The sequence below is a fragment of the Coregonus clupeaformis genome, unplaced genomic scaffold, assembly GCF_020615455.1.
Source record: "Coregonus clupeaformis isolate EN_2021a unplaced genomic scaffold, ASM2061545v1 scaf0815, whole genome shotgun sequence".
Lineage (NCBI taxonomy): Eukaryota > Metazoa > Chordata > Actinopteri > Salmoniformes > Salmonidae > Coregonus > Coregonus clupeaformis.
Window position 1 is genome coordinate 185,678 of NW_025534270.1, and position 11,823 is coordinate 197,500.

General features: G+C 48.2%; 1 pseudogene; it reads right to left on the reverse strand.

Moving 5' to 3' along the window:
* Nucleotides 1-1,084: 1,084 nt before the first annotated feature.
* The window catches only part of LOC123485719, a 17,049-nt pseudogene continuing 6,310 nt past the window's right edge, over nucleotides 1,085-11,823 (reverse strand).

Sequence of the window (11,823 nt, forward strand, 5' to 3'; positions counted from 1 at the left end):
CATGTAGATTGGGTGAATGATAATGTAGCCTGGGTGAAATTAATTATAATGTAGCCTGGGTGAATGATAATGTAGACTGGGTGAATGATCATGTAGCCTGGGTGAATGATAATGTAGCCTGGGTGAATGATAATGTAGACTGGGTGAATGATAATGTAGCCTGGGTGAAATGAAGTATAATGTAGCCTTTGTGAATGATAATGTAGCCTGGGTGAATTATAATGTAGCTCTGGGCGAATGATAATGTAGACTGGGTGAATGATAATGTAACCTGGGCGAATGATAATGTAGCCTGGGTGAATTATAATGTAGCCTGGGTGAATGATAATGTAGCCTGGGTGAATGATCTGTAGACTGGGTGAATGATAATGTAGACTGGGTGAATGATAATGTAGACTGGGTTAATTATAATGTAGCCTGGGTGAATGATCATGTAGCCTGGGTGAATGATCATGTAGACTGGGGTGAATGATCATGTAGCCTGGGTGAATGATAATGTAGCCTGGGTGAATGACAATATAGCCTGGGTGAATGATAATGTAGCCTGGGTGAATGATAATGTAGCCTGGGTGCCAGTCTGTTTATGCTCTCTGCCAACTCCTTATGGAACTGTCTTGCCAGACATTGGATTGACAATGTAGTAGGCCAGAGCCCAAACAGATCTGGGACCAGGCTGTTAACATACTGGGTCCTTTTTCCATTCATTTTAGGCTCTGAACAGGGGAGGCAAAAACATCCCCTGTTTTTTTATGTAATAATTTAGAACAGTGCAAGCACTCATACAATACAAGCTTCTCATAAATTCATATCTTTAGTTCTCCACAGGTGACTAGTAAATAACTCAGTAGCGCTTCTTATGTGTAAGTTCCTCTTATGTGTAAATTATTTTTATGCGAATTACATGTAATTTCACATTTATTGCATCATCATTTTTAAAATCTAGTGAATGAATCCTGCTCAGTCCTTTGAAATAAATATTTCTCCCTACTCTTTAGAAATGACACTATGAAACTGCTTTAAAAATGCTTTTGTATTTCTCAAACATTTAAATTCCTTTAGTACCGGTCAAAAAATATGTATCTGTTTAGATGTAAATGTGTGGGGACAAAGTGGGAGCGACTGATAACAGGTCAGGGTGCAGTTCCGGGGTTGTGACGCTAGAGGTCGCTCTCCCATAGAGGGCAGTGGAGAAGGCACTGTAGTCCAGGGGCCCCTGGGACCCCATCAGGCCCATTGTAGAGGGGCATCCTGGCGATACAGTATTCTTGCCTGCTCTGGGGGCAGCTCTCTACGCAGCTCCTCCAGCAGGATGAAGGGCTATGGAAAGGATACAACAGAGAGACATTAGTGACCACATTTGAGATGACATTGTAAAATAAACTTTAAATACCATTGTGACATGACTTGACTAGATAAAGACAGACAGAGAGAGAGAGAGAGAGAGAGAGAGAGAGAGAGATAAAGAGAAAGAGAGAGAGAGAGAGAGAGAAAGAGAAAGAGAGAGAGAGAGAGAAAGAGAGAGAGAGAGAGAGAAAGAGAGAGAGAGAGAAAGAGAAAGCATGCGAGAAAGTAAGGGACGCGAGACAGATAAAACAAAGAGTGAGAGAGAAAGCAAGTGAATGAGACAGAGAGAACCACCACTCCCCCACCTTATCAGCAGCCAGGATCTTGAAGGAGGCCAGGACCTGCTCTGAGGTGTCTGAGTCGGACGTCTCTCTAGTCATGAAGTCAACGAAGGACTGGAAGGTCACCTTGTTGGACCCAGTTGGGATCCACTAGAGACATGATGCGGGCAAACTCAGACTCTCCCTACAAATCACAGAGCATAGTATAATCAGGCTACTTTATTACAACAGCCACATTGATTTAGCTAGGTCCCAGATCTGTTGTTGCTGTCTTGCCAATTCCTATGGTCATTGTCAGGTGACGTAACAAACAGATCTGGAACCAGGCTAACATTGAGTCAATCAGGTTGTGATTAACAGACAGATGAGATAGCTGTGCTAGTCATGTCCAACCTGGTGAAGGGTTATGTTTGATACATTACTCATGTCCAACCCTGTTAAGGGTTATGTTTGATACATTACTCATGTCCAACCCTGTTAAGGGTTATGTTTGATTAGCAGGTCAGAGTAGGGATCAGCAATGGCCTGTCTGTGTCCCCAAATGGCACCCTAGTCCCTTTACAGTGCACTAGTGTTGACCAAGGGCCCTATGTGCTCTGGTCAACAGAGTGCACTAGTGTTGACCAAGGGCCTGTGTGCTCTGGTCAACAGAGTAGGTCAGTGTACGGGCAATAGGGTGTTGTCTGTGCACTGCAGAGAGAGACCAGTGAATGTTCCAAGAGCGCTTCCATATTAAACGTAACAGGACAAAGGCCTTGTGACCAACCTAAAAAGAATACACCTTCATTTACATCCCTGGCATACATCATGGGATTCCCTATGTGTGGTGTGGTGTCATTGTGATGGCTTGGGGAACAGAGAGAGAGAGAGACATGGTGTTGTATCATTATCTACAGTATTACATTTACATTTACGTCATTTAGCAGACGCTCTTATCCAGAGCGACTTACAAATAGGTGCATTCACCTTATAGCCAGTGGGATAACCACTTTACGTTTTTTATTTTATTTTTTATATATATTTATTTATTTATTTTTAGTTTTTTAGTTTTGGGGTTGGGGTTTGGGTTGGGGTAAGGGGGGGGGTAGAAGGATTACTTTATCCTATCCCAGGTATTCCTTAAAGAGGTGGGGTTTCAAGTGTCTCCCGGAAGGTGGTGAGTGACTCCGCTGTCCTGGCGTCGTGAGGGAGCTTGTTCCACCATTGGGGTGCCAGAGCAGCGAACAGTTTTGACTGGGCTGAGCGGGAACTATGCTTCCGCAGAGGAAGGGGAGCCAGCAGGCCAGAGGTGGATGAACGCAAATGCCCTCATTTGGGTGTAGGGACTGATCAGAGCCTGAAGGTACGGGAGGTGCCGTTCCCCTCACAGCTCCGTAGGCAAGCACCATGGTCTTGTAGCAGTATAAGTGACTGGGGGTGATTCTGCCATTATTAATAAGAGCCTGTATTGTCTCATGATAAGAGGGCATGAATGACAGCTGTTCTCTCTAGTGGCTGCATCACAAATGGCAGCCTATCCCCTATGTAGTGCACTACTTTTTAACAGAGCCCTATGGTCCCTATGGTCCCCATGAGCTCTATGAGCCCTGATCAGAGGTGGTAAATAGGGGAGTGGTTTGAGACAGAGCAGCCACTGAGTGACCCTGGAAGATAAAGACCACATCACCAATAGTCAGCATATCTGGGGGGCATTTTTGGACCATGATCAACAGTTTCACAATGATTCCTGGCCATCATTGTGAAAAGCTAATATTGATAATTCTGACAAAATGTACTCACTATTAAAGATAGGTTACTTAACAGTGAGGACGTTTTGTCAGAATGATCGTGTGAGGCCTTTAGATTCTTATGACACTCTTATGACAGTCTTATGACAGTCTTATGACACTCTTATGACACTCTTATGACACTCTTACTGACAGCTCATTCTATGTATTTACCAGATCGTAGCCCATGGAGATCAGACATGCTCTGAAGTCATCCGTTTCCATGCCTCCTTTCTTCTTCTGCAGGGTGGGAGAGGAGGAGGAGGATGAGGGGGGAGGAGGAAGAGGAGTGAGAGGTGGAGGAGGAGGGGGGAGGAGGAGGGGGAGTGGAGAGGAGGAGGAGGAGGTAGGGAAGGGGGTGGAGAGGAGGAAGGGGGAGGGAGAGGAGAGGGGAGGGAGAGGAGGGGGGAGGAAGAGGTGGTGGAGGAGGAGGAGGAGGAGGAGAAGGAGAAGGAGGGAGTGTGGAGAGGAGTGGGGAGGAGAGGAGGAGGGGGAGTGGAGAGGAGGAGGGGAGGAGAGGAGGAGGTAGGGAAGGGGGGTGGAGAGGAGGAGGGGGAGTGGAGAGGAGGAGGGGGGAGTGGAGAGGAGGAGGTAGGGAAGGGGGTGGAGAGGTGGTGGAGGAGTGGAGAGGAGGAGGGAGTGTGGAGAGGAGGGGGGAGTGGAGAGGAGAGGAGGAGGAGGAGGAGGGAGTGTGGAGAGGAGGGGGGAGTGGAGAGGAGGGGGGAGTGTAGAGGTAGAGGTAGAGGAGAGAGAGTGGAGAGGTGGAGAAGGAGGAGAGAGGAGGAGGTAGAGGAGGAGGGGAGGAGAGAGGGCAATGGAGAGACAGACCAAGCCACATGGCCAATGACAGGGGATGGAGGATGGGGGTACAGGGTGAGAGAGTCCAGTGTGGATATGACAAGGAGAGGTGTGGGGAGGGAGGAGGGGGAGAGGGGGGAGAGTGGATAAGGACAAGGAGAGGAATAGAGGAGACAACAGACAGATAGATGGTCAGACAGACAGACAAACGGACAGGCAGACAGACAGACAGACGGACGGACAGACAGACAGACAGACAGACAGACAGACAGACAGACAGGCAGACAGGCAGACAGGCAGACAGACAGACAGACAGACAGACAGACAGACAGGCAGGCAGGCAGGCAGACAGGCAGGCAGACAGACAGTGACAAGAAGCACAAGACAAAGAACAGAGAGAAGATCATTCATTCAGTGTCTTTGATGAGAGGAGGGCCTGTGATAACACCATGCCATTGTTTCTCTAACAGAGAGAGATATTGCCTTCAGCGATACCTACAGCAACACAATACTATACATACACATCTGGGCCTGTATTCAGGGAACCTCTCAGAGTAGGAGAGCTGATCTGGGACCAGGTCACCCCCTGTCCATATGGAGTGCTGATTCTGGGACCAGGTCACCCCTGTCCATATGGAGTGCTGATCTGGGACCAGGTCACCCCTGTCCATATGGGAGTGCTGATCTGGGACCAGGTCACCCCCTGTCCATATGGAGTGCTGATCTAGGACAGGTACCCCTGTCATATGGGGAGAGTGCTGATCTGGGACCAGGTACCCCTGTCATATGGGAGTGCTGATCTGGGACCAGGTCACCCCGTCATATGGGAGTGCTGATCTGGGACCAGGTCACCCCTGTCATATGGAGTGCTGATCTAGGACCAGGTCACCCCGTCCATATGGAGTGCTGATCTGGGACCAGGTCACCCCTGTCCACAGGGGAGTGCTGATCTGGGACCAGATCCCTGTCCAAGGAGGGATGGGAAGGACCCCTGTCAATGGAGGATGGGACAGGTACCGTCATATGGAGTGCTGATCTGGGACAGGACCCCCGTCATATGGAGATTGGGACCAGGTACCCCGTCATATGGAGTGTGATCTGGGACAGGACGTATATGGAGTGGATTGGGACCAGGTACCCCGTCATATGGAAGGGTGATCTGGGACCAGGTCACCTGGTCCATATGGGTGGATCTGGGACCAGGTAATCCTGTCATATGGAGTGCTGATCTGGGACCAGGTCACCCCTGTCCATATGGAGTGCTGATCTCTGGGACCAGGTCACCCCTGTCCATATGGAGTGCTGATCTGGGACCAGGTCACCCCTGTCCATATGGAGTGCTGATCTGGGGACCAGGTCACCCCTGTCCATATGGAGTGCTGAATGAATACATACCCTGAATATATTATAATATTGTAAAGTGGAGAGCTGAGCTGTCTAGAGAGAAGCCCCTTGAGATCAATATACACCAAACATTAACCTCCTACAGAGAACAAGTCACTTTACTATTATTATAACTAGTGCTGAATGGTGGTGTTACTGCTTGTGTTAGCGCAGTTAGCACACAACATGTGACTGCTGCCATGCCAGGGGGAGGAGTCAGGGTTTAGTAACAGGTGCACATGGTTTGGTCAGTACCTGGTTGTTATGTCTCACTCAGGCTGACCAGGCAAGCTTTGAACTTCTTCTCAGGGCAGTCTGCCAGACCTGTCCTGCAGGCAGCCACACAGCCAACACATTTACATTTTAGTCATTTAGCAGACGACGTTTATCCAGAGCGATTTACAGGAGCAATTAGGTTAAGTGCCTGCTCAAGGGCACATCGACAGATTTTTCACCTAGTGGGCTCGGGATTAGAACCAGAGACCTTTCGGTTACTGGCACAACGCCTTAACCACTAAGCTACCTGCGCAACACAACACACACACACACACACACACACACACACACACACACACACACACACACACACACACACACACACACACACACACACACACACACACACACACACACACACACACACACACACACACACACACACACCGATCCATGGTGTCAGTAAACGTGAGCTAATTAGCTGAACGTCATTAGCATGGATTGTGTTTTGATCTGTAACGTCCGTAATATTACAAACATTTGACAAAATACTAAGAAGTGAGTTACAAACCAAAAGCGGTCAAGGCCTTGAGTTAGATAAGTCACATTCCTGGACTTAGATACAATAAATATAAATGTCATCGCCACACAGGAAAAGGACAGAGACACTTAAGACACAGAGGGATACACAACCCGTCGTGGGTTAGGGTCAGGGACATTGGAAAGACACAGAGAGACACAGAGGGAACACAGACCCTGTCGAAGTGGGTTAGGGTCAGGGACACTGGAAAGACACAGAGAGGCACAGAGGGATACACAACCCTGTCGAAGTGGGTTAGGGTCAGGGACACTGGAAAGACACAGAGAGGCACAGAGGGATACACAACCCTGTCGAAGTGGGTTAGGGTCAGGGACACTGGAAAGACACAGAGAGACACAGAGGGACACAGTACCCTGTCGAAGTGGGTTAGGGTCAGGGACACTGGAAAGAACAGAGGGACACAGAGGAGAGGAAAGACACAGAGGAAAAGGGGACGGAAAGACACAGAGGGACACAGCAGGTTAAGGTAGAGGAAAGACACAGAGGGACACAGAGGGACACAGTACCTGTCGAAGTGGGTTAGGGTCAGGGACACTGGAAAGACACAGAGAGACACAGCAGGTTAAGGTTAGAGGAAAGACAAGAGAAACAAAAGAGGAAAGACACAGAGAGACACCCTGTCGATGGGTTAGGGTCAGGGACACTGGAAAGACACAGAGAGACACAGTACCCTGTCGAAGTGGGTTAGGGTCAGGGACACTGGAAAGACACAGAGGACACAGCAGGTTAAGGTTAGAGGAAAGACACAGAGAGACACAGTACCCTGTCGAAGTGAGGAAAGACTGGCAGGAACTCGTTTCATCTGTTGCTGGCTGATGCCCTTAGCGTCCCGCGTCAGAATCTGGGTCTCGATCTCATTGATGGTTCTAGCGATGGTGGTCAACAGCTGCTCCCAACCCACACGGATATGCTGCAGAGAGACAGCGAGAGAGAGAGAGAGAGAGAGAGAGAGGAGGCTGAAGGCCGAAGTCACAGGGTGGGGTCTGAACCCCCCGTCTACCGGTCACGAGGCCGAAAGCCAAGTCACAGGGTGGGATCTGAACCCCGGTTTTCCCGCTGGAAAAATACCAGCTTAACCATTAGGCCAAGAGGAGTGAGGCAACGGTATCATAAAACAGATCCCAACATTGTATTTGTGAGAATGATCTCTGAACTGTTCAAGCCCCATATAATAGGCCACGTACTCCATGGTGTAGTTGGAGTGCTTGTTGTCGAAGATGAGGAACTCTTGGATGTGTTGGTGGTCTCCTCTAGCTTGTCGATGTTGCACTTGTAGTTGATGATGACCTGTTCGAACTGCTTCAGCTGGCTCATCTGGTCCTCCAGAGAACCTCCGATGTCAACGGAACTACGACCGATCTCCTGGTTGGAGAGAGGAGAAAGAAAAGGTGATCATCACCATCGGATGCGTCCCAAATTGCACTATATTTTATATATATAGTGCACACTGCCTTTGCCCAGGGTCCACAGGGATCTGGTCTAAAGTAGTGCACTATATATGGGGATAGGGAGCCATTTGGGACGTAGCCATTGTGTTTCTGTTCAGAACATCCCCTGAGCTGTAGGGCACTGTTTAGCATCTGTTAAAAACAGGATGGTTGCTTAGTTGGTTGGTTGGTGGGTTTTCAATATGCAGCTTGGGCCCTAGGTGCTATGGTTCGGTCGGGTCAATTCCATTGCAATTACCTCCATTCAGGAAGTCAACTGAAATTCCAAATTCCAATATTTACTTCCTGAACGGACTGAATTGAAATGGAATTGATCCTCTCAACCCTAGAAGGTACAGATCCCTACAGGTGTACAGCACAGGAGGCAGGTGAGGGAGGACACCTCGTAATAATGGCTGGAATGGAGTGAATGGAATAGAACCCATGTGTTTGATTCCATTCATTTCGTTCTAGCCGCACGGTGAGCCCGTCCTCCCCAATTAAGGTGCCACCAGCCGCCTGTTGTACAGATGCCAGGTGACCAAAGGTCAGGACAGGTAGGTAGGTATCTGTCTCACCTCCATCCGGGTCTGGATCCACGGTCCGATGATGTTGGCCTGGGCAGCAAACTGCCGCCTGAGACGCCGCATGCTGTCTAGCTAGCTCCTCTTGGAGAACACCGTTTCTCTGGGGAACCAGCTTCTTCACCTGATCGACCAGCACAGGAAGGGTTAACACTACAGAATCTGGTTCACACTGTGGGACGGTTTCAACACAGAATATTAATTTGAGTGCTTTTTTTAGTCTTAGGACTGGGCTTAATCTGTGTCTGGGAAACTGGTTATGTCTATAGTTAACACAGGGTTTTTCAATCCCACTGGGCCCCGGGCTTTTGTTCTAAGCCAAGCACATACACCCTGATTGAACTAATCAGCTGAATCATCAAGCCATTGATTAGTGAATCGGGTGTATTAGCACTGTGCTGTAATGAAAGCCTGCTGCACACCCTGAGGGGGTCTCCAGGATCGAGATTGAAGAGCTTTAACACAAAGATTCACAGTACAACGCACACAAAAAACAGACATTGTCTGCGTCCCAAAAAGGCTCTGGTCAAAAGCAGTGCGCTATATAAGGAATCGGGTGCCATTTGGGACCTTGAGATGCTAGTAGCTACCTTGTCCCATTTCAGTCCTATCTCTGCTGGTGTGATGTCACTGTAGGGGTTGGTGAGGTCAGGAGAGATGCCGCAGCCTGGGCGATCTTCTGCACCTCCATGTAGATGCTCAGAATGGCCTGTCTCTCACAGTCAGCCTCTGGGAGGGTGGCCTTGAACTGGTCATGGGCTGAGATCAGGCTCTGGGGAGCGAGGTGGAGAGGAGACAGAGTTAGGGGGAACAGCGTTGTCATCCGTCATTCTGACATGACATGTCTTTAAATAAATACAGTGTAGACAATCGTGCTGACTCATGGAAGGAACACAGCACCATGGAGCTATCTGATATGAGACAATGGAAGGAACACAGCACCATGGAGCTATCTGATATGAGACAATGGAAGGAACACAGCACCATGCAAACAGAGAGAGAGAGAGAGAGAGAGAGAGAGAGAGAGAGAGAGAGAGAGAGAGAGAGAGAGAGAGAGAGAGAGAGAGAGAGAGAGAGAGAGAGAGAGAGAGAGAGAGAGAGAGAGAGACAGAGAGAGAGAGATCCGTCTCACCTGGATGTCATCCACAGTGTGAACTATGCATATGTATTTACCTGGATGTCATCCACAGTGTGAACTATGAACATGTCTTTACCTGGATGTCATCCACAGTGTGAACTATGAACATGTCTTTACCTGGATGTCATCCACAGTGTGAACTATGAACATGTCTTTACCTGGATGTCATCCACAGTGTGAACTATGAACATGTCTTTACCTGGGTGTCATCCACAGTGTGAACTATGAACATGTCTTTACCTGGATGTCATCCACAGTGTGAACTATGAACATGTCTTTACCTGGATGTCATCCACAGTGTGAACTATGAACATGTCATTACCTGGATGTCATCCACAGTGTGAACTATGAACATGTCTTTACCTGGATGTCATCCACAGTGTGAACTATGAACATGTCTTTACCTGGATGTATCCACAGTGTGAACTATGAACATGTCTTTACCTGGGTGTCATCCACAGGTGAACTATGAACATGTCTTTACCTGGATGTCATCCACAGTGTGAACTATGAACATGTCTTTACCTGGATGTCATCCACAGTGTGAACTATGAACATGTCTTTACCTGGATGTCATCCACAGTGTGAACTATGAACATGTCTTTACCTGGATGTCATCCATAGTGTGAACTATGAACATGTCTTTACCTGGATGTAATGCACAGTGTGAACTATGAACATGTCTTTACCTGGGTGTCATCCACAGTGTGAACTATGAACATGTCTTTACCTGGGTGTCATCCACAGTGTGAACTATGAACATGTCTTTACCTGGATGTCATCCATAGTGTGAACTATGAACATGTCTTTACCTGGATGTTATGCACAGTGTGAACTATGAACATGTCTTTACCTGGGTGTCATCCACAGTGTGAACTATGAATATGTATTTACCTGGATGTCATCCACAGTGTGAACTATGAACATGTCTTTACCTGGATGTCATCCACAGTGTGAACTATGAACATGTCCTGCAGGTCTTCCATGGCTCCTTCCATCCAGTTGTTAAAGGGAGCTGACCTCTTAGAGAACTCCAGGAACAGCTGGTCAATAGTCTCCAGTAGCTTCTCCGTCCTCTGAGAGACACCAAGGTAGGGAAATGGGATTCCATTAATGCCAAATGATCAGTTAATATGATGAATATATCATGACCAAGTGGTTTTGAACTACTCTTAAACACTGTTTATTGTTGATTTGTGACATGAAACCTGGTCATTCAGAACAGTGAGTAATGAGTTGTGATTTCTGTGTTGATCATCTGAGTGCATATTTGGTCAGCAGATTAGAACCAGACTAGAACCAGATTAGAACCAGATTAGAACCAGATTAGGCCCTCTGACCCTTTGCTTCATCCTCACACATTCACAGGAGCAGGAGATCACTACTGGTGATTACAGCTTGTGGGGTGAGACCTGGGCATCCTCACCCCATTAGCCTTCACCAGAGGACCTCTGACTCCCCCATTAGCCTTCACCAGAGGGCCTCTGTCTCCCTACACTAGCCCCCCACCAGAGGGCCTCTGACTCCCTACACTAGCCCCCACCAGAAGAACCCAGCCCTATTCTGTATCTCCAGGTTCTCCCTCCTCTTCTGGGTGAGGGTCCCCAGCTGGTCCCACTGGTCACAGATGCCCTGGCAGCGCTGTTGATGGCAGAGGCAGCATGGTAGTCCAGCTCACTGTGGACACAGAGAGAGAGAGAGAGAGAGAGGAGAGAGAGAGAGAGAGAGAGAGAGAGAGAGAGAGAGAGAGAGGAGTGCTCGTCAAAAGTAGTGCGCTATAAGGGAATAGGGTGCCATTTGGAAAGGCAGGCTAACAGTGTGCGTCGTTGTGACTTTGTGGAGCCATGCTTGTGAGTCAACAGTACATAGCTGTTGGATGTGTTTCATATGTAGATAACCTTTGATCTCTGACATACCGAGACAGAGTTCACATTCTGTTGGATACACCTGGAGCTACTCTCACCCGGACAGTTTATTAGGTACACCCCCCCCCCCGTCACCAAAAATGCATCGCTCCTACAGACAGTGAGTCAAGGTGGCCGTGGCTTGCTATTGTGAAGGAAAATGTTATGCTTGTACTTTTCTACTGACCCATTTGACTGGGTTCGTGCAAGTGACTGATTGATCGTGCCTGGGAGGAATCCTCACTATCAGTATAAGCAAAGTTTGACTTTGAGACCCTGGTGGTAATTTCCACGGCACTAAATAAAAACAGGCATCGAGGCATTCAGTTACTGTTTGATTAAACATTAGAACGGGAAAACAAGTGACCTGAATGGTGCGAC